The 24,534-nt window shown below is 39.6% G+C and overlaps 2 pseudogenes; both read right to left on the bottom strand.

Annotated features, from left to right (window-relative positions):
* Positions 1 to 10,088: 10,088 nt before the first annotated feature.
* LOC126085608 (trace amine-associated receptor 8-like) lies at positions 10,089 to 11,119 on the bottom strand (annotated as a pseudogene).
* Positions 11,120 to 22,944: 11,825 nt separating this feature from the next.
* LOC126085578 (trace amine-associated receptor 8-like) lies at positions 22,945 to 23,990 on the bottom strand (annotated as a pseudogene).
* Positions 23,991 to 24,534: the final 544 nt, after the last annotated feature.

Below are 24,534 nucleotides of genomic sequence, written 5' to 3'. Positions count from 1 at the left end.
TGTTGGAAAATTATTAAATAAAAAATAAAAAGAATGTTCGGAATGTGGGAAGTGAGTTCCAATATTATGCTATTTCACCTTTGATGAATTTCCTTTCCAATCTTAAAACAGAACTCTAGAATGGAGCCCACCTTAGGCTCTGATGGTATAGTGGTTACGAGCTCAGCTGCTAACCAAAAGGTCGGCAGTTCAAATCCACCAGCCACTCCTTGGAAACTCTGTGGGGCAGTTCTACTCTGTCCTACAAGTTGGAATTGACTAGACAGCAACAGGTTTGGTTTTTTTTGGTTTAGGCTTTGATAATGAAGATTTTCCTGGCGAATGATATCTGAACTTTTTTTCATCAGTTTTTTGATATTGAGGTATAATTTATAATAGAAATTTTCACTGTTTAAGGTATACGGTTGATGAATTTTGAGGAAAGTATCCTCCTGTGTAACTGCCACCAGAATCAAGATAAAGAATATTTCCATCACCCCCAAATTTTCCTTATGCCCCTTTGCAATTAATCTCACCCCTGACATCCTTTCCCTCTTTATAGGCAACCACTGATCTCCTTTCCATCACTATAAATTAATTTTGCCTGTTCTAAAATCAGATATGAATAGAATTATACAATATGTGCTCTTCTGTGACCAGCTTCTTTCATTCAGCTCAGTGTGAGATTCATCCATGTTATTGGGTATATCAGTAATTCATTGCTTCTTATTGCTAAATAATATTCTATTATATGAATACACTCCAATGTTTTTATCCACCTACCTATCAATCATTCTTGGTAAAATAGAGGGTCAGCAAAAAAGAGGAAGATCCTCAATGAGATGGATTTACCCAGTGGCTGCAACAGTAGGCTCAAACATAGCAATGATTATGAAGATGGTGCAGTACCAGGCAGTGTTTTGTTCTGTTGTACATACGGTCACTATGAATTGGAAACAACTTGATAACACCTAACAACAACATTAAACATCTGCACTCTCTCCTCACTTACTGACATGGTTAGTTTCCAAAGACCAGGTTGTTATGTAAAAATCAGCATTATGCAAAAATGGAGGATGATCACATCAGATCACAAAAAGGAAGATGGTTACATTACTACATAACTGCCAAATTACATTATTACATAACTGCCAAACCACTAAAAATCATGGCCCAGCCAAGTTGACATACAACCTTAACCATCACAGCCAGCATTATTCTTGCCTTGCAACTCACTGTTCATTACTGCCAGGTGTATATCATTAATGTGCAAAATAGTCAAATAGTAGATATTTTACTATTGTCTTAAAAGCAAAATGTTGGATAATGAGTCAATAAGTCAGGAGAGGGTGTATTTGTATCAGATCTGAAGATGCAAGTATGTAAACAAGAAATATCTTTTGCCCTTTGGGTGGCCTCTATTTACTACTAGAAATGGATTGCAATGTGCTTCAAGCCCAAATAAACATGTGTATAAAGTATAAAAGAAAAAATGACACAGGGACAGCTAACATAACTGGGGATGCATGAAGAGAATTTACCAAGATTTAACTTTAGAGCCAAGGTTTAGAAGGACTGAATGGAGGGTATTGAGGTAAAGAACAGAGAAAGTTTCAAAAGTGTACACAAATTTTTACATCATGCTACTCATTTTAGATTTTATCCTTTGATTAGAGTGTGAGAGTTGAGGACATATACTTAATAGCAGGTAAAAACCTAAACTACCACAAACTCAGGTGGGCCAGGTGGGATTTGTTTTTCTATAATTGAACTCTAATTCCCCCACCACTTCCTATCTCACAGGATGCAATAAACTTAGTCAGTTTTGGGTTCTCCACCTTTCTAGCACAGGCTAAATTCCAGGTTGCTTATGTAGTCTGCTTAGCTTCTACATTAGTAGCTTCGGATTGTCTTCGTTGACTCCATCTGGTATGAATTGGCCATCTTTCCATAACAGAAAAAAGGATGCTCACATTTCCGTATACTCTGAAGTATATGCTTAACAACATTCCCCCTCCAGACCTGGCAAAGGCTATGAATTTGGTGACCCCATTTGCATATCCCCAGACCACTTGTGTGTCCCATTAAGTAACATGCTATTTGACTTGCTTCAGATTTCTGAGCCAAAGTACTGAAATCTGTCTTTCCTCTATCTCTAAGAAAATATTCAATTTTTAAAGATATTTAGAGACAAATTAAACAAAACAAACTAGTTGCTAGTTACCGTCAAGCCATTTCAGACTCATGGCAACCCCAAGTGTTTCAGAGTAGAACTGTACTCCATTAAGTTTTTTAAGTTGTAACTTAAAAAGTTAAAGAAGTTGTAACATTTCGGAAGCAGATTGCCTTTAGGGGAGTTTGAACCACCAACCATTTGGTTAGTATTTGAATGCTTAACCATCCAGAGGCTCCTAGAAACTAATTCTCATTGACATCCAGTGGATTTTGACTTGTAGTTACCCTATTGGACAGAGTAGAACTGCCCAAAGGGCTTCCAAGTCTGTAATCTTTACGGAAGCAGATTGCCACATCTTTCTCCCATGGAGCACCTGGTGAGTTCAAACTGCTGACTTTCCTATTAGCTGCCAAACGCTTTAACAATTGCTACATTAAGGCTCCTTGCAGAGAGTTGGGGACTCTAAATTCTAACTTTTTAAGCCCCTTCTTTATTTTGGCTATGGGGTCGTTCTGAGTCAGAACCAACTCAATGGCAGTGGGTTTGATAGGGTTTTTGGGTTTTCTTTTTTGGTGTATTCAGCTGATATTCAAAGATTTTAGTCAAGTCCACACATTCATCAGTTTTCTTTCTAGTTTTATCTCCCACCTTCCATTCCTCCTTCTCTTCTATTAATTATCCTATTCCTTCCAAAGAATTTGATGCATTCTAAAATTATTTTTTAAACTTTGTCTTATCACAGTCAACTGATATTTCAGAAACCAACATGATTTAGTGGGCCCAACTTATATCTTCACACAATTTTCTTAGAATTTTGGTCATAGCTCTTATCTTATTGCTTTTAATCAGTTCATAGTACAGATAACGTGTTGCCTAAGATAGGATAGAAATTCCAAAAGCCTCACACATAGTCTTTACAAATCACAGGGCACAGGTTAAGGTGTGCAAAAGATGTAACTTTATTTTTCATCCAACTGTGCAGTGTGATGGATTACTTTTGTGTGGCCTTCCTAGCCATGGTCTTGTAACTCCCACCCAAGTGATTGGGCAGGACTGTGTGGTAGGGTAATTGTGGCACACCAAAGGGATTGGTCAGTTTTATCAACCTACTGGCTTTGAAATGAGCCACCCCAGAGTCAGGAGGCAGAAGATTCCATAACCACCAAGGAAGAGCAGCCAGGAGCCAACATGACATTTGGATCTGTGACACCTGCCCTGAGAAGCTCCAGGAAGCAGGTGACCCAGAGACACAGAACGAGTTGTAACACTGAAAGCACTGAGATGCGACAGCAGAAACTCAACAGCAGAGACCTGGCAGCAGGAGATGACGTGGTAGGCTTCCTGGCCTATGGAGCAAGAAAGCTGAGTGCCTTTAGGCAGAGGCAGAGGGCCAGGGATAGGCATGCCTCCAAGCACGGTTGAGAAGACGCTGTCCTGATAAATGAACTATATCCTGAGTGTTCCCCAGCCTGGATTGTAACTGTCACTTCCCTAATAAACACCACAATCATGAGTATTGTCTGTGAGCTCTGTGTGGCCATTGCAATGATCTATCAAACCCAGTAGAGAAGTAGAGAGTGCCGTGGGAGGGAAGGTTGGTGTCAGAGTTGGTAAAGATGACGGAGAGAGGAGGCATGTCTGACCTCTGCCTCATGGGAATCAGACTTGGGCTGTTGGTCTTGATTCTCCTTCCCCCTTGTAAAGTTAGAAAAGATCAGACACTGCCCCCATGCCATTTTTTACAAACTATCATCATAAAGCTTGCAAACATCTTTTGCAAACATCTTTTGTTGTATCTTGGTGGTTTACATGTATTGTATCATTAAATTGTCAAACACAAAAAAGCTATGAAGTTGACACTATTATTATTCTCATTTTATAGATAGTGAGGCTGAAGCGCTGAGAAGTTAATAACTTTCCCAAGGTCACTCTTCTAGTAAATGATGATCCCAGGGATTTGTATCCAAGCAGTTTAGCTCCTGATTCTATGTGCTTAGCCTCTAGTCTCTATGCCTATAAATGAATTTCATCTCTGAGTCAAGCTCCCTTATTTCCAGGTGATAAAAATTTAACCACAGTCTATTTGGTTTTATCTGCCTTCCTTTGGGTTGCCCAGGCATCAGTATAGGAACCATGGAGTAGAGTCTAGTCTGGGTGATAATCCTTCCTCATTGATGTCCGCTGAGATGTCCTGTCTGCTCCCTGAACATTGTTGCAGTCATGGTACAGGGTAGTCATCCCTTGTTCTAGTCATAAGGCTCCTTTAGCTCAATCTACCTAATAGCCAATTCCAGTGTTCTTCTCAGACAAATGGGATCATTCAGCTATTCCCAGGCCACGTTAGGCCATGGAGCATTAGGTGGGCATTTCTAAGTCCTGTCATCACTCTATGCTATTCCTGGGCTCAGAAAGCTTATACTGTCCCTGCACTGTAGGAGAACAGGGAGGTGCTCTATGAAGCCGCTTCAGGATGCTTGCTTTGACAACCTGTATGGCCACTTCTGCTCTGTGGACTTAATACTCTCTTAGCTTTTCCCCTTGGTGGTACAAAAGGTTAAGTACTCGACTACTAACTGAAAGGTTGGCAGTTCAAACCTACCCAGAGAAACCACAGATGGCAAGCCTGGAGATCTGCATCTGAAAGATCACAGCCTTGAAAACCCTAAAGAGCAATTCTACTCTGCACACAGTGGGTCACCAAGAGAAGGAATCAACTTGATGGCAACAAACAACAAGCTCTGCTCAGGAAGAAAAGGAGAGTAAACTCCCATTGCACTTGGGTCTCCTTCCTGTTAAACCTGCTTGGCTTATCAGTTGTTACTCCTCTCTCCACACATACCATACCAAAGAGAGTTGGGGCGCTTCTCTCTCAGGGACCCACAGTATTATCTCACTCATTCATTGTCCTCCAATGATTTTTTCCACTCTCAATCTGGGAAGCTTTGCTATGACCTATATCTTCCACCAAACCTATTGAGCTGTCTATGCAGATCAGCTTTTTCCCTTCCCCAAAGGCTGGAGCATTTGCGACTCCAGAAAAAAAAAGGAAAATGTTTTTCCCTCATCTTCAATTAAAGCAATTAGAAGTGAAGCCTTAGCTGGGGCCTAAATTGAGGGAAAGATCACGGGCCAATAGGAACATTGGATATCAAAGGAACTATAAAGGGAATGTTAACTACTATAGTACTATATAGATACCTCCTGAAAATATAATGTCCCAAATATAATAGATGTTTATTTCTTGCTTGTGTAAAGTCCAAAATGGGTGTTTCTGATGGGCAGGCTGTTCTCTTCCAAGTTAAAATTTAAAAACCAGACTCCTTTCAGTTTGTGGGTCTGCCCATTTCACCACGTGACTTTCAGTTAACCGTTCTCATCTGCAACCATTTGTGGAAGGAGAAAGAACAGGAAGATCCAACGTGGACCATGGTGATATGCAAGGGAAGCCAAAAAATGAATCTCTCCCAAGGGTCTTACCTGAATTCCTGGGTGTTCACCTTTGTCTGTCCTCCTCGGCAGGTCCCTAACTTAAATTATTGCCTCTTCAGCTATATGAGAGTTTTAAAGCTCTGTTGAGCTTTTACTTCATAGCAATTGTTTTATTCTTTGTTTCTCTGAATCAAGCCACAGGGCAGCTTAGAATTCATGAGAAAAAAAAAGTCTCAAGGGCAAAAGTATTGCAGAGTGCCGAATGTACTTCTCTGCCATTGTCATTTCTTCTGGAACTTGGCTTCTCAAGCATTGAGTTCTCCTTGGTTCCATAAATGCAGTTTTGTCCCCCCAGCAATTTGAGACTATTGAAAGCTTTAGGCCACTTCTTTCTGTTTAGCCTCTACATGTCACAGTAGGAATTGATGTCCTGAGTATAAAACGCTCTGGAGAAGGTCCAGCTCATCTCCATGTGTTTCCCTTCTCCCAATTATTCTGGGCCACCAAGTCCTGACTCTCTTGGTGGCAATCCGGTATTTCAAACACCTGTTCTATGAGTTCAACTGAGGTTTGTAATTGTTGTCAGTGGGAGGAATAGTCTGATACAAGCTATTTCATCACAACCGAAATTAGAAAAAGTCTACCTGCATCCCATAAATTTTGTTATTTTGTCATGTTTTTGTCATCATTCAGTTTATAATATTTTCTGATTTTCATTTTAATTTGTTCTTGTCCTGTGGGTTTTGTATGGGACCATCCTTTCTGCATTCTCAGATTTTCTCTGTCCATTCTTGACTGCTTATTCTGACTAAGCTATCACCAACCCACCAAATCCATTGGTACCATACGGTACCACTGCTTGAGGCCAATGCCTAGAGACTGGTTGGACCCACTTCCAGGTGGGAACTCACTTTTTCAGAGTGACGAAATGAAAATCCCTGAAATTTTAGGGAATAAACTTTCCATGACATGTGTTTTGACCTGCAGGAGCCAGGAGCCAGGAGGGAGCCAGCATATAATTTTTTTTTTCTTTTTGTCAGTCTCTCAGTAGACTTTCACATAACCAAGCCTGTTCTTTGAGGCTTGAGAAACTAAGATCATCTCAATAAACTCTCATCTTGTATTTGCTTTTCCATTCTTCAGTGTCTTACTTGCCTTTGCCTTCATTCTGATAACTTGGGATTTTAGCTCCTGATAAAACATTAGCAGTTAAGCCTAGCCTCAGCTCTGTTTTCTGAGAGTCTAAGCCAAGATACTTATTTAAAAGTGATCCACTAGATTTCCAAACATATAGAGCTCCCCTCCCCCCGCCCTTTTTTTTGTTTATTTCTAGCTCGATTTTCTTATGGTTAGAGTACAGGTTCTATATGATTTCAGTTTATACTTTCTCCAGATTTTTTAGTCGTTCTCTGCAAGAAGATTGGTCTACATGACCTAGTTCACCATTACTGGGAGCAGATGTCCCACATACAGAATTGTTAGTAAATGTAATAGAAAAATTGTCTCAGATGATATATGTAATATAACCCAAAGTCATTGAGTACACTTACAAATTCAGTAAACTAAATAACTATGGAGATTGTATGTCTGTATTTCTGTGTTTCTATGTCAGGGAAAAAGTTATTGGTGCCTGGGACTAGTTCTCAGTAGTAACAAAGTGACTTATACAAATTTCTTCTCAGTCATGTCATCTGAAAACAATGATATTATAACTTCCTATTTTTGAATTTATTTCTATTGTCTAATTACATCGACTGGAGCTTCTGAAACAATTTTTATACAGTGTGGAATGTTAGTCCGTCTTGCCTTTATCCGGATCCTAAAAAGAATGTTTTTAATGTTTTACCTGTAAGCATGTGCTGAATTCTGCTACTGAATATATTTGATCACATTCATGAAGGATTCAATGAGAAATCAGAACTTAGAGAAGTAGGAACTAGGCAAGATCCAGGGGCTTTCTTTTTTTTAATTGTGCTTTAGGTAAAAGTTCACAGCTCAAGTTAATTTCTCATACAAATATTTATGCACGTATTGTTATGCAACATTGGTTGCAATCCTTATAATGTGACAGCACACTCCTCTTTGCACCCCAGGTTTCTTGTGCCCATTCAACCAACTCCTGTCCGTTCCTGCCTTCTCATCCTGCCTCCAGACAGGAGCCGTCATTTTGGTCCCCATATCTGCTTGAATTAAGAAGCACACTCTTCACGAGTATAATTTTATGTTTTATAGTCCAGTCTAATCTTTATCTAAAGAGTGGGCTTTGAGAATGGTTTCAGTTCTGGGTTATAAGAGCCCCAGTAACCTTCATTTTCACGTTGGGTATTAGCATGCTTTAGTGTCTTAGTTGATATTCTCTGGGGTGCTAATATGATGGACTCCACCCAGCCTATAGGTGGGTTTTCCTGGAATCATGTGTACAGCACTCGTTAGTCACCTATTGCCAGGAGGCTTATGGTGTGGTACTAAGAAAAACATGATATATGCTTGTGTGATCAGAAAGCAGTCGTCAGCATATCTGGTATAGTTATATTGAGGAAAGACTCCCATGAAAGAGGGGCCCTGGTGGTATAGTGGTTAGGAGCTCAGGTGGTAACCAAAAGGTTGGCAGTTCAAATTCACCAGCTATTCCTTGGAAACCCTACGGGGCAGTTCTACTCTTTCCTATAGGGTCTCTATGAGATGGAATCAACACAACAGCAATGGGTTCGGATCATAAGGGATATGGAAAAATCTAATCTATCTTCCCTCTCTTTTTTAAAGTTCCTTATACTCACTTCATGCTTAACAGAATCTCTACTTTTAGAATTGAATTAGAGGTTTTGGCATCATTCGTTAAAAAATCGTATTTTGTTTGTGCCTAGGATAAATTTCAAAATTTTGCCCTCATTATCTATAATTTAATTTGGCAACAATATAATTCTGTGGGACATTTATTGAATGGAACTATTATCCAACTCTTTCACTTAATTATTTTTGTTTCTCCTCTATATTCTGAAAATAGGGACCGTGATATCCATTTTTTAATCTGCCACAGCTAGTCTGACTTCTTGAGTATACTAAGTGATAGCAAGATACTGTACTGATTTACTAGTTTCCTCATTGTTTTCCAATTTGACAAGCCCAGCCCTACAGAGATGGAAGTTAATCTTCAGTCCCATATGCCTATGCAGTTCCAAATATGCTTGAAGGCTCACTTAAATTTATTTCTTGAAACAAACAAACAAAAAAAGTTTTCTTAAACCCCTCTTTTAGTCACTCAGCCTATGAGGTCACATGTGGGTGAGAAGGTAATCCTATAGAATGACCACCACCATATGCCAGTCTTGCAATAGCAACTACTCCTCTGCTCATAGGTATTAGCACATCTGTTTTTGACTCTCAATGATGTGATTCACTGTGTGTTTTTCTCACCCCATTACCTATAACATTTTTTTTCCTTCACTGTCTTAACACAGGTATTTGCATGTAATGTATGCCCACAATTTGTTAGAAAAGAAAGTCTCACTGAAAACCATTGAAGAAAAATACTTCCGTCATATTACCTAGTGACTCCATGGTTAAGCAACAGACAAAAAATGGTTTATGCCACTACTCTACTATAATTTAGTTTTATCATAAAAAATACTCTAGGTCTGTATTCCAAAAAGACTGTTATTTAATCAATGAGAGTAAAACATTTGAGAGAACAACATGTAAATTATGTGATCCATTCTTTATGCTCCTTTTCAACGTTCTTAAAGTATTAGACTAGAATTCATGACTCTACAACCTTCTGGAGACAAGGACTTCACACTATTTTCAGGTGAGAAGAGTTGATCTAGAAATGACCATTGCTAGTGATCACTGCCACAACCCTATCATGATAATTCTTTTATTTTCAAAATTTCCATTTGCTACTGAGCACTGTGCCAGCCTTTGTGAGGTAATTTTTTCTACTTGCAGAATTCCTGTATGATGTCTATAGTTAGTATCTGACTCCTAGGCTGAGTTGCTGATCCCACAGTAAGACAGGTGAACACTCCAAGATTCTGCCTGGCCATGAAGCAGGAGAGGTCCACCTTTTGTCAACACAGGTCCAGGAATGTGCAGACAGTGGAGGAACAAGGAGACGTAGTGCAAATGAACACAACGTTGGGGATGACCATCAAACCTGGACTGTATCGCAAAAAAAAAAAAAAAAGAATGAGAAGAACATTTAAAGATAAATGAGAGTTGGGAATAAAAGAGAAAATGATTAGAGATTTCACATTCAAATGAGCTTCAGAAATCAGTGAATTGGAAGAATAAGTGCGTGAGGCAAGGAAGTGTATCATGCATCAAGGCAGGCGGCATACAAGAACATTTTTCATTTATTATTTAGGGTAGTAAAGGAGCCTTCCATCACTGTTTTAGCTGGCAATTTAAAAAATAATATATTTTACCTATTTTGAATGGCTTTACTCATTTCTTATTTCATCACAATTTTGAAAATATTCTTCAATACTCATTGTAGTGCTTACACCTATTCTGAAAATAAACTAATGGTTGATGAACTATTCTTTAATACTTTCCCACTTAAAATAAGGCTTATACCTTTCCTAAACCAAGGATAAAATAAAGCATATATCAAAGGATTCACGGCTGAATTATAATAAGCACCCCAGCAACAAATCTCATAAATATACGCAGGGGTTATGAAGCCCATAAAAGCATCAATTAATGAATCAATTGTCTACGGTAACCATAAAGTCATAAATGCGACCACTGTGACCCCCAGAGTTTTAGCAGCTTTTCTCTCTCTCTTGGCCACTCTGGCTTTGTAACTCTCTGATGATGATTCAGCTTTGCTACTAGTAGTTTCAATTTTTATAGCTTGTTGTTTGGCTATAGGAAAAATCTTACTGTAAAGAATTATCATAACAAGAGTAGGTATGAAGAATAACAGAAAATCTACCAAAACCCGGTCTTGATTTACAGCGATTTGACAGCCACCTATGCAGTTGAGGGCACTTACAAGTTCCTCCATCCCATCATCATTCACACCTGTGTAGAACACGGCACCGCTGTAGATAAATGGCAGGATCCAGGAGATGCCAATGCATATTCCTGACACAGACACCGTGAACTTGGTAGGATAGTCCAGAGGGTCGGTAACAGCAATGTACTTGTCGATGGAGATGAAGCACAAGTGGAAGACAGAAGAGTAACAGAATGCCACATCACAACAGCTGTGAAGGGTACAAAATTGGGCTCCAAAGTACCAGCAGCTGTCCACAGATCTGACCATGCTGGAGGGCATAACTGTCACTCCCACCAAAAAGTCAGCACAGGCGAAAGAAGCGATCAAAATGTTGGTTGGAGAGTGCAGCTGCTTGAAATGCTGGACGGATGTCATGACCAGGAGGTTTCCAAACACAGCCAGCACAGACGCAGATCAAAGGCTGCATACAGAAGCACCTGGGATCCAGGGGAGTAGGGAGATTTAATACAAGATCCATTCACATTCTCGTAGCAAAGCTGCACCACAACAGGGTGGGATAAATTGCTGCTCATGGTTCTGATGTTTGATGCTTGCTCTGTTTCTGCTCTTCCTGGTGGTAGGGAAGAATCATTTTCACTTCTGAAAATTAAAAAAAAAAAAAAATCTAACTGCCTATATGAGTGCTTTTATTATATCAGCTTACATTCTTTTCTTTTTTCATTTTAATTAGCAAAAGAAATTCCAAGCTTAGAGTATTATTCTGTCTTTAATTCATATATTATTTCTGTAAGTAAAGCTAATCCTAATAGGTGATTAATCACAAGAAAATCTACTACGAACTTTCATCAGCCCAGAAATTACATTACCTAAAAAAAAAAAAATTTTTTTTTTTTAAACAACTGAAGAAATTGAATTTATATACCTGCTTCTTTACACTTGTGAAGCTCTTGCTTGCAAAGGGAAATCACATATAATTATGCATTTAAGAGGTCAACTTTCAATGGGCTTCCATCTCCAAGTTTTCTGAAAAGTTAACACCTAGAAGGTTTTAGGAAGCTAGCCAATACACTACACCCATTATAAATTCCTCAGAAGTAATCCCTATAGCGCAAGGTATGAATCATGAAAGGAAACTTACTTTTTAAGTATAATTAATAAGTCCTCATTAAACAAAAAACAAGAGATTTCTTTAAGTTCAACTCCTGAAATATCCTAGCCCCGTATTTGGCAGTAATTTTATCTACTCCGTATTTGCAAGGCTGGCTCTGTGATTTGGCAGGTGCTGTGCAAAATTAGTGCAAAATAAAAATGTGGGGCCCTTGTTCAAAATTACAAAAAAAATGCCACTAAATGTACTAAAATATAAGCTTTATCCTTTCTTCTGTTGTGTCTCTTTAGCCTGCCATGGTGTTATTTGACTTGCTTTTTAATGACCCACCCCTTCTTAAGAGTGATCCCTCCCCTAGTATGGGAAGTCAATACAGAGGCCTCTCCTCAGAAAGAAAACAGGAATGCCCCCAGGGTCTGCCCTCACCTTCTGTCTTAATTTCTTAGCGCTGCCATATCAAAATATCACAAATTGGGTAGTTTATAAGAAAAGAAACTTATTGTGACATTATCTGGAGGCTAGGTGTGCAAAAATAGCCTATCGGCTGTGTTGATTTCTTTTGAGAAGTCAGAGGAAAAATCTATCCCATGCCTCTTTTCCAGCTTGTGGTGAGGGCTGGTGGTCCTTGGTGTTTCTTGGCTTGTAGATTACCCCAATGTCTTCACATGGCCATCTTACTTCTGCATATCTTTATATTTGTGCCTCTTCTCTTTTACCAGGTCACCACTCAGATTGGATTAGGACACACCCTACTCCCGTATGACCTAATGTTAACTGATAACATCTTTAACACCCTTATACCAGACAAATGCATATTCACAGGTACCAGCGTTAGGACTTTAACACATCTTTTTGGGGGACACGGTCCATCCATAGTGTTTTCTATCCTTCATGCCAGGCCAATAATTACTGTTAAGTTGTAGGATAACCCATTTGGAAGATTATGGGCCTCACAAGGAAGAAATACCCTAAAGGAGCACATGAATACCATATCTATGGGGCTGCCTGAGAATGTTTGATCAAGGGGGCTGGAACATGAAACTAGAGAAAGATTTTAGACAGAGGGCATACTCAGGATATGACTCCATAGAATGTTGCAAACTCACTCTTAAGGTGGCTCCTAGAAACCTAGATAAAATAATATCCCATATAGCACAAAGCTGAAATGCCTAAATTGACATGAAATACGATGGAGGAAGGGATTAAAGCCTCAGGGACGGAGGAATGCAAGAGTAGGTATATTATGTAGGGTCAGAAGACCAACTAGAGATTTGTTTCTGAAAAAGGCGAAGAGCACACATCATTCACCAAGGCCATCAAGAATGAGCTGGTAAGTTCAATGGTGGCTCTCTTCTTTAAACCAGTGTTAATAAGAGAGTCTGTCATACAACTTGAGCATGTTTGTAACAATAGGTATAGTCAGGTCCCAAGCAATGGATGGCTGTGGTAGCATTTAACTACCAGGAGTCAGGTACAATGCTGCCAAATTACATCACTCCATAGCTGTCAACTTCCTTCATTACGAAACCGCCAAACCACAGAAAATAATGGCCCAGTCATTTTGACATATAACCTTAACCATCACAGCCAGCATTACTCTCATGTCCCACCTTGGCGTTCATTACCGCCAGACGTATGAAATTAATGTACAAAATAGGTAGTAGTTTTTTTGTTATTGTCTGAAATGTGAAAGGTAGGATAATGAAATAATCGATAAATGAGGAGAGGGTGTGTTTGCAAGAATATAAACAAAACTTAAAGAAAACAAAAATCCTCACAACTGGATCAATAAGCAACATCACAATAAACAGAGAAGAGATTAAAGTTGTCAAAGATTTCATTTTGCTTAGATCTGCAATCAACACCCATGGAAGCAACAGTCAAGAAATCAAAAGACGCATTGCATTGGGCAAATCTGTTGCAAAGGACCTCTTTAAAGTGTTGAAGAACAAAGATATCACCTTGAAGACCAAGGTGCGCCTGACCCAAGCCTGGTATTTTCGTTCGCATCATATGCATGTGAAAGCTGGACAATGAATAAGGAAAACCGAAGAACTGACACCTTTGAATTGTGGTGTTGGTAAAGAATGTTGAATATACCATGGACTGCCAAAAGAATGAACAAATCTACCCTGGAAGAGATGCAACCGGAATGCTCGTTAGAAGCAAGAATGACGAAACTGCATCTTACATACTTTGGACATGTTGTCAGTAGGGATCAGTCTCTGCAGAAGGACATCATGCTTGGTAGAGCACAGCGTCAGTGGAAAAGAGGAAGACCTTCGACACGATGCATGACACAGTGGCTACAACAATGGGCTTAAGCATAACGATGATTGTAAGGATGGCACAGGACCAGGTGGTGTTTCCTTCTGTGGTACGTAGAGTCACTATGAGTTGGAACCGACTTGACGGCACCTGACAACAACAACAAGCAAGAAAACACCATTTGCCCTTAGGGTGGCCTGCATTTAATGCTAGAGACACGTTGCAGTATGTTTTAAGCTCAAATAGACACATGCATGAAATGTAAAAGAGAAATGACACAGATAAAAAAAAAAAAAATAGACACATGTATAAAGTGTAAAAGAGAAATGACACAGATAGCTACCATAATTGGGAATACATGAAAAGAAAAGAAGTCACCAGAAGCTAAAGTTAGAGCCAGGTTGAGAAAGATGTTTGGAAGATATTGAGGTAAAGAACAGAAAAAGTTTTAAAAGTGGGCGTGACTTTTTACATGATGCTACTCATTTTAGATTTTACCCTTTGATTAGTGCATGAGAGTTGAAGACATATACTTAACAGTAGGTAAAAATCTTAATTACCAAAAACGAGGTGGGCCAGATGGAATTTGTTTTTCTATAATTGAACTCTAATTCTCTTGCCAGTCCCTATCTCACAGGATGCAATAAACTTAAACTCAGTCAATTTTGGGTTCTCCCCCTTTCTACCAGAGGCTAAATTCCAGGAAGATCATGTAGTCAGCTTAGCTTCCACAGTAGTAGCTTCAGATTATCTTTCTTGGCTCCATCTTGTATGAATTGGCCAACTTTTCATAACAGAAAAAAGGATACTCACATTTCCCTACACTCTGAATGATAAGCTTAACAACACTTCCTGAAAACCAACCAAAACCAAACCCACTGCCGTCAAGTGGATTCCTACTCATAGCGACCCTATGGGACAGAGTAGAACTGCCCGAGTTTCCAAGGAGTGCCTGGCAGATTCGAACTGCCGACCTCTTGGTTAGCAGCCGTAGCTCTTAACCACCACGCCAACAGGGTTTCCCCAAGCCTAAAAAGGCTATGAATTTGGTGACCTCATTTGCATGTCCCCAGAGCACTCTTGTGTGGCCCATTAAGTAACATGCTCTTTGGCTTGGTTCAGATTTCAGAGCCAATGTACTGAAATCTGTCTTCCCTCTATCCCTACAAAATATTCAATTTTTAAAGATATCCAGAGACTAATTAAACAAAGAAATGAAGAAAAACCAGTTGCCATTTGCCACCAAGCTGATTCAGACTCATGGCGACCCCATGTATTTCAGGGTAGAACTGCCCTCCATTTGGTTCTCAAGCCTGCTTCCAAAGGATATTGGGGGCAGATTGCCAGAGCCTCTGGGTGTTCTGGAACCACCAACATTTTGGTTAGTAGTTGAGTGCTTAACCATTCAGGGACTCCTAGAGACAAATTCTCATTACCGTCCAGTTGCTTCCAACTCACGGTGACCCTACAGGACAGAGTAGAACTGTTCCATAGGGTTTCCAAGGCTGTAATCTTTACCGGAGCAGACTGCCACTATCTTTCTCCTGAGGATCAGCTGGTGGGTTCGAACTGCTGACCTTTCTGTTAGCAGCCAAGTGCTTTAACCATTGTGCCACGAGGCTCCTCGCAGAGACTAATTCCAAACCAAAACACCATTACCATCAGCTCGATTCCAACTCATAGTGACTCTATAAGACAGGATAGAACTGCCCCATAGGGTTTCGATTCAAACTGCTGCACCACCAGGGCTCCCCAGAGACTAATTTAAACTAAATCAAAACCGACAAATAGTAATCCAAAAAACCAAACCTGCTGCCATCGAATCATTCCGACTCATAGTTGACTCATACTGTCTCTATAGGAGAGTGGAACTTCGTCATAGAGTTTCTAAGGAGCACATGGTGGATTTGAACTGCCGATCTTTTGGTTAGCAGCCATAGTATTTAAGCACTGTGTCACCAGGGTTTCCACAGGTAATTAGGGGCTCTAAATTCCACTTTTCAAGCCCCTCCTTTTTGCTATAGGGCTGCTATGAGTCAGAATCGACCTGATGGCAACGGATTTGGTGTTTTAGTTTTCCTTTACGGTGTCTTCAGCTCAGACTCAGAGATTTTAGTAAAGTCAGCTCATTCATCAAAATTTTCTTTCTAGTTTTATCTCCCTCCTTCCATTCCTCCATCTCTTCTACCAATTATTCTGTGCCTTCCGACGAATTGGAAATATTCTAAGTTCTTTTTCAGTCTTTGTCTCAACACGAACACCTGATATTTTAGAAATCAACATGACTTGGTGGGCTCAACTTATATCTTCACACCAATTTTCTTAGAATTGGGCTCATAGGCCTTATCTTCTTGCTTTTAATCAGTCTGTAATACAGATACTTATTGCCTGAGACAGGACAGAAGTTCTGGAAAAGCCGTACAAGTAGCCTCTATGAATCACAGAACACAGATTAAGGTGTGCAAAAAATGTAACTTTATTGTTCATGCAACTATTACATAATGTTAGCAAACACCTGTTAAACACCTGCTATATCTAGGTGGGTTTAGTTTTTTTAGTTTTATATCTAGGTGGTTTACATTTATTATGTCACCAAATTGTCAAACACAAAGAAACCATGAAGTTGACACTATTATTTTTCCCATTTTGTAGTTGATGAGGCTGAGGCACTGAGAAGTTAATAACTTTCCCAAGGTCACTCTGCTAGTAAATGATGATCCCAGGGATTTGTATCCAAGCAGTTTAGCTCCTATTCTATGGACTTAGCCTCCATTCTCTGCACCTATAAATGAATTTAATGTGTTAGGCACTCCCTTATTTCCAGGTGATAAAAATTTAATCTCAGTCTATTTGGATTTATCTGCCTTCCGCTCAGTTGCCCAGGCATCAGTATTGGATTCATGGAGTAGAGTCTGGTTTGGGTGATCATCCATCCTCGTTGATGTTCACTGATGTGTCCCATCTGCTCTGTAAACATTGGTGCAGTCATGGCACAGCAGTCATCCCTTGTTCCTGGTCATAAGTCTCCTTTAGCTCAGGCTACGTATCAGCCAGTTCCAGTGTTCTTCAGACAAATGGGGTCATTCAGCTATTCCTGGGCCACGTTAGGCCATGGAGCATTTGGTAGGCATTTCTAAGTCCTGTCATCACTTTATGCTACTCTTGGGCTCAAGAAGCTTCCACTGTCCCTGCACTGTAGGAGAAGAGTGGGCAGCTGTATAAAGCTGTTTCAGGATTCATGCTTTGACAACCGATATGACCACCTCTCCTCTGTGGACTTAATAATGTCTAAGTTCTCCAACTAGGTGGTACAAATGGTTAAGCCCTCAACTACTAACCGAAAGATTGGTTGATCAAACCTATCCAGAGGAACATCAGATGGTAGGCCTGGAGATCTGCTTCTGAGACATCACAGTCTTGAAACCCTATGGAACAGTTCTACTCCACACACATTGAGTCGCCATGAGTCTGAATTGACTCAATGGCAACTAACAACAACGAGCTCTGTTCAGGAGGAAAAGGAGAGTAAACTCCCATTGCACTTGGGTCCCCTTCCTGTTAAACCTACTTGGCTTATCAGTTATTACTCCTCTCTCCACACATACCATACCCAGGGAGAGATGGGGTACTTCTCTCTCAGGGACCCACAGTATTATCTCACTCATTCGTTGCCCTCCAATGATTTTTTCCACTCTCAGTCTGGGAAGCTTTGCTATGACCTATATCTTCCACCAAACCTATTGAGCTGTCTATGCAGAACAGCTCTTTCCCTTCCCAAAAGGCCAGAGCATTTGCGACTCCAGAAAAAAAAAAGGAAAATGTTTTTCCCTCATCTTCAATTAAAGCAATTAGAAGTGAAGCCTTAGCTGGGGCCTAAATTGAGGGAAAGATCACAGGCCAATAGGAACATTGGATATCAAAGGAACTATAAAGGGAATGTTAACTACTATAGTACTATATAGATACCTCCTGAAAATATAATGTCCCAAATATAATAGATGTTTATTTCTTGCTTGTGTAAAGTCCAAAATGGGTGTTTCTGATGGGCAGGCTGTTCTCTTCCAAGTTAAAATTTAAAAACCAGACTCCTTTCAGTTTATGGGTCTGCCCATTTCACCACGTGACTTTCAGTTAACCGTTCTCATCTGCAACCATTTGTGGAAGGAGAAAGAACAAGAAGATCCAACGTGGACCGTGGTGATATGCAAGGGAAGCCAAGAAATGAATGTCTCCCAAGGGTCTTACCTGAATTCCTGGGTGTTCACCTTTGTCTGTCCTCCTCGGCAGGTCCCTAACTTAAATTATTGCCTCTTCAGCTATATGAGAGTTTTAAAGCTCTGTTGAGCTTTTACTTCATAGCAATTGTTTTATTCTTTGTTTCTCTGAATCAAGCCACAGGGCAGCTTAGAATTCATGAGAAAAAAAAAGTCTCAAGGGCAAAAGTATTGCAGAGTGCCGAATGTACTTCTCTGCTATTGTCATTTCTTCTGGAACTTGGCTTCTCAAGCACTGAGTTCTCCTTGGTTCCATAAATACAATTTTGTCCCCCCAGCAATTTGAGACTATTGAAAGCTTTAGGCCACTTCTTTCTGTTTAGCCTCTACATGTCACAGTAGGAATTGATGTCCTGAGTATAAAATGCTCTGGAGAAGGTCCAGCTCATCTCCATGTGTTTCCCTTCTCCCAATTATTCTGGGCCACCAAGTCCTGACTCTCTTGGTGGCAATCCGGTATTTCAAACACCTGTTCTATGAGTTCAACTGAGGTTTGTAATTGTTGTCAGTGGGAGGAATAGTCTGATACAAGCTATTTCATCACAACCGAAATTAGAAAAAGTCTACCTGCATCCCATAAATTTTGTTATTTTGTCATGTTTTTGTCATCATTCAGTTTATAATATTTTCTGATTTTCATTTTAATTTGTTCTTGTTCTGTGGGTTTTTGTATGGGACCATCTTTTCTGCATTCTCAGATTTTCTCTGTCTCATTCTTGACTGCTTATTCTGACTAAGCTATCACCAACCCACCAAATCCATTGGTACCATACGGTACCACTGCTTGAGGCCAATGCCTAGAGACTGGTTGGACCTACTTCCAGGTGGGAACTCACTTTTTCAGAGTGACGAAATGAAAATCCCTGAAATTTTAGGGAATGAACTTTCCATGACATGTGTTTTGACCTGCAGGAGCCAGGAGCCAGGAGCCAGAAGCCAGGAGCCAGGAGCCAGGAGCCAGGAGCCAGGAGCCAGGAGCCAGGAGCCAGGAGCCAGGAGCCAGGAGCCAGGAGCCAGGAGCCAGGAGCCAGGAGCCAGGAGGGAGCCAGCATATAATTTTTTTTTTTTTTTTTGTCAGTCTCTCAGTAGACTTTCACATAGCCAGGCCTGTTCTTTGAGGCTTGAGAAACTAAGATCATTTCAATAAAGTCTCATCTTGTATTTGCTTTTCCATTCTTCAGTGTCTTACTTGCCTTTGCCTTCATTCTGATAACTTGGGATTTTAGCTCCCAATAAAACATTAACAGTTAAGTCTAGCCTCACCTCTGTTTTCTGAGAGTCTAAGCCAAGATACTTATTTAAAAGTGATCCACTAGATTTCCAACCACATAGAACTCCCCCCCTCCCTTTTTTTTTTTTTTTTATTTTTAGCTTGATTTTCTTATGGTTAGAGTACAGGTTCTATATGATTTCAGTTTATACTTTTTCCAGACCTTTTAGTCGTTCTCTGCAAGAAGATTGGTCTACATGACCTAGTTCACCATTACTGGGAGCAGATGTCCCACATACAGAATTGTTAGTAAATGTAATAGAAAAATTGTCTCAGATGATATATGTAATATAACCCAAAGTCATTGAGTACACTTACAAATTCAGTAAACTAAATAACTATGGAGATTGTATGTCTGTATTTCTGTGTTTCTGTCAGGGAAAAAGTTATTGGACTAGTTCTCAGTAGTAACAAAGTGACTTATACAAATTTCTTCTCAGTCATGTCATCTGAAAACAATGATATTATAACTTCCTATTTTTGAATTTATTTCTATTGTCTAATTACATCGACTGGAGCTTCTGAAACAATTTTTATACAGTGTGGAATGTTAGTCCGTCTTGCCTTTATCCGGATCCTAAAAAGAATGTTTTTAATGTTTTACCTGTAAGCATGTGCTGAATTCTGCTACTGAATATATTTGATCACATTCATGAAGGATTCAATGAGAAATCAGAACTTAGAGAAGTAGGAACTAGGCAAGATCGAGGGGCTTTCTTTTTTTTTTTTAATTGTGCTTTAGGTAAAAGTTCACAGCTCAAGTTAATTTCTCATACAAATATTTATGCACGTATTGTTATGCAACATTGGTTGCAATCCTTATAATGTGACAGCACACTCCTCTTTGCACCCCAGGTTTCTTGTGCCCATTCAACCAACTCCTGTCCGTTCCTGCCTTCTCATCCTGCCTCCGGACAGGAGCGCCGTTTTGGTCCCCATATCTGCTTGAATTAAGAAGCACACTCTTCACGAGTGTAATTTTATGTTTTATAGGCCAGTCTGATCTTTGTCTAAAGAGTAGGCTTTGGGAATGGTTTTAGTTCTGGGTTATGAGAGCGCCAGTAACCTTCATTTTCACGTTGGGTATTAGCATGCTTTGGTGTCTTAGTTGATATTCTCTGGGGTGCTAATATGATGGACTCCACCCAGCCTATCACTCATACTCATAGTGACCCTATAGGACAGAGTAGAACTGCCCTTCAGAGTTTCCAAAGAGCGCCTGGCCGATTAGAACTGCAGACCCTTTGGTTAGCAGCCATCGCACTTAACAATTACGCCATCGGCTCGATGGCACTGGGTTTGGTGTTGGCTTTTTGGTTTACCCAGCCTATAGGTATTTTTTCCTGGAATCATGTGTACAGCACTCATTAGTCATCTATTGCCAGGAGGCTTATGGTGTGGTACTAACAAAAGCATGATATATGCTTGCGTGATCAGAAAGCAGTCATCAGCATATCTGGTATAGTTATATTGAGGAAAGACTCCCATGAAAGAGGGGCCCTGGTGGTGTAGTGGTTAGGAGCTCAGGTGGTAACCAAAAGGTTGGCAGTTCAAATTCACCAGCTATTCCTTGGAAACTCTATGGGGCAGTTCTACTCTTTCCTATAGGGTCTCTATGAGATGGAATCAACACAACAGCAATGGGTTTGGATCATAAGGGATATGGAAAAATCTAATCTATCTTCCCTCTCTTTTTTAAAGTTCCTTATACTCACTTCATGCTTAACAGAATCTCTACTTTTAGAATTGAATTAGAGGTTTTGGCATCATTCGTTAAAAAATCGTATTTTGTTTGTACCTAGGATAAATTTCAAAATTTTGCCCTCATTATCTATAATTTAATTTGGCAACAATATAATTCTGTGGGACATTTATTGAATGGAACTATTATCCAACTCTTTCACTTAATTATTTTTGTTTCTCCTCTATATTCTGAAAATAGGGACCGTGATACCCATTTTTTAATCTGCCACAGCTAGTCTGACTTCTTGAGTATACTAAGTGATAGCAAGATACTGTACTGATTTACTAGTTTCCTCATTGTTTTCCAATTTGACAAGCCCAGCCCTTCAGAGATGGAAGTTAATCCTCAGTCCCATATGCCTATGCAGTTCCAAATATGCTTGAAGGCTCACTTAAATTTATTTCTCGAAACAAACAAACAAAAAAAGTTTTCTTAAACCCCTCTTTTAGTCACTCAGCCTATGAGGTCACATGTGGGTGAGAAGGTAATCCTATAGAATGACCACCACTATATGCCAGTCTTGCAATAGCAACTACTCCTCTGCTCATAGGTATTAGCACATCTGTTTTTGACTCTCAATGATGTGATTCACTGTGTGTTTTTCTCACCCCATTACCTATAACATTTTTTTTCCTTCACTGTTTTAACACAGGTATTTGCATGTAATGTATGCCCACAATTTGTTAGAAAAGAAAGTCTCACTGAAAACCATTGAAGAAAAATACTTCCGTCATATTACCTAGTGACTCCATGGTTAAACAACAGACAAAAAATGGTTTATGCCACTACTCTACTATAATTTAGTTTTATCATATAAAATACTCTAGGTCTGTATTCCAAAAAGACTTTTATTTAATCAATGAGAGTAAAACATTTGAGAGAACAACATGTAAATTATGTGATCCATTCTTTATGCTCCTTTTCAATGTTCTGAAAGTATTAGACTAGAATTCATGACTCTACAACCTTCTGGAGACAAGGACTTCACACTATTTTCAGGTGAGAAGAGTTGATCTAGAAATGACCCTTGCTAGTGATCACTGCCACAACCCTATCATGACAATTCTTTTATTTTCAAAATTTCCATTTGCTACTGAGCACTGTGCCAGCCTTTGTGAGGTAATTTTTTCTACTTGCAGAATTCCTGTATGATGTCTATAGTTAGTATCTGACTCCTAGGCTGAGTTGCTGATCCCACAGTAAGACAGGTGAACACTCCAAGACTCTGCCTGGCCATGAAGCAGGAGAGGTCCACCTTTTGTCCCCACAGGTCCAGGAAGGTGCTGACAGTGGAGGAAAAGGGAGACGTAGTCACAAAAGGAAGAGCAAATGAAGAGAATGGGGGGAGGACCATCATACCTGGACTGTGTCGCAAAAAAAAAAGAATGTGAAGCATATTTAAAGATAAATGAGAGTCGGGAATAAAAGAGAAAATGATTAGAGATTTCACATCAAATGAGCTTCAGAAATCAGTGAATTGGAAGAATAAGTGCGTGAGGCAAGGAAGTGTATCATGCATCAAGGCAGGCGGCATACAAGAACACTTTTTCATTTATTATTTAGGGTAGTAAATACCTTTACAGTGGTTCAGTGGAGGCACCTTCTATCACTGTTTTTGCTGGCAATTTAAAAAATAATATATTTTACCTATTTTGAACACCTTTATTCATTTCTTACTTCATTTCATCATAATTTTGAAACTATTCTTCAATATCTCATTGGAGTGCTTATGCCTATTCTGAAAATAAACTAATGATTGATGAGCTATTCTTTAATACTTTACCACTTAAAATAAGTTTTATAGCTTTCCTAAACCAAGGATAAAATAAAGCATAAATCAATGGATTCACGGCAGAATTATAATAAGCACTCCAGCAGCAAATCTCACAAATATAGGCAGGGGTTATTAAGCCCGTAAAAGCATCGATTAATATATCAATAGTATATGGTAACCATGAAATCATAAATGCAACCACTGTGACTCCCAGGGTTTTAGCAGCTTTTCTCTCTCTCGGCCACTCTGGCTTTGTAACTCTCTGATGATGATTCAGCTTTGCTACTAGTAGTTTCAATTTTTATAGCTTGTTGTTTGGCTATAAGAAAAATCTTACTGTAAAGAATTAATCATAACAAGAGTAGGTATGAAGAATAACAGAAAATCTACCAAAACCCAGTCTCGATTTACAACGATTTGACAGCCACCTATGCAGTTAAGGGCACTTACGAAATCCTCCATCCCATCATTGTTCACACCAGTGTAGAACACGGCACTGCTGTAGACAATTGGCAGGATCCAGGAGATGCCGATTCATATTCCTGACACAGACACCGTGAACTTGGTAGGATAGACCAGAGGGTCGGTAACAGCAATGTACCTGTCGATGGAGATGAAGCACAGGTGGAAGACAGAAGAGTAGCAGAATGCCACATCACAACAGCTGTGAAGGGTACAAAATTGGGCTCCAAAGTACCAGCAACTCTCCACAGATCTGACCATGCTGAAGGGCATCACGGTCACTTCCACCAAAAAGTCAGCACAGGCCAAAGAAGCGATCAAAATGTTGGTTGGAGTGTGCAGCTGCTTGAAATGCAGAACTGATGTTATGACCAGGAGGTTTCCAAACACAGCCAGCACAGACGCAGAGCCAAAGGCTGCATACAGAAGCACCTGGGATCCAGGGGAGTAAAAAAAAAGGGAGTAGGGAGATTTAATACAAGATCCATTCACATTCTCGTAGCAAAGCTGCACCACAACAGGGTGGGATAAATTGCTGCTCATGGTTCTGATGTTTGATGCTTGCTCTGTTTCTGCTCTTCCTGGTGGTAGGGAAGAATCATTTTCACTTCTGAAAATTAAAAAAAAAAAAAAAAATCTAACTGCCTATATGAATGACTATTTTTATTATATCACCTTACGTTCTTTTTTTCCATTTTAATTATGAAAAGAAATTCCAAGCTTAGAACATTATTCTATCTTTAATTCATACATTATTTCTGTAAGTAAGGCTAACTAACCCTAATAGGTGATTAATCACAAGAAAATTTGCTACAAACTTTCATCAGCCCAGAAATTACCTTATCTAAACAACTGAAGAAATTGAATTTATATACGTGCTTCTTTACACTTGTGAAGCTCTTCCTTGCAAAGGGAAATCACATATAATTATGCATTTAAGAGGTCAACTTTTAATAGGCTTCCACCTCCAAGTTGTCTGAAAAGTTAACACCTAGAAGGTTTTAGGAAGCCAGCCAGTAAACTATACCCATTATAAATTATTCACAAGTAATCCCTGTAGTGCAAGGTGTGAATGCTGAAAGGAAAC

Source organism: Elephas maximus, chromosome 1 (genome assembly GCF_024166365.1).
Source record: "Elephas maximus indicus isolate mEleMax1 chromosome 1, mEleMax1 primary haplotype, whole genome shotgun sequence".
Taxonomy (NCBI): Eukaryota; Metazoa; Chordata; class Mammalia; order Proboscidea; family Elephantidae; genus Elephas; species Elephas maximus.
Note: the sequence above shows the minus strand (reverse complement) of the source record. Positions and strands in the feature narration are given on the sequence as shown.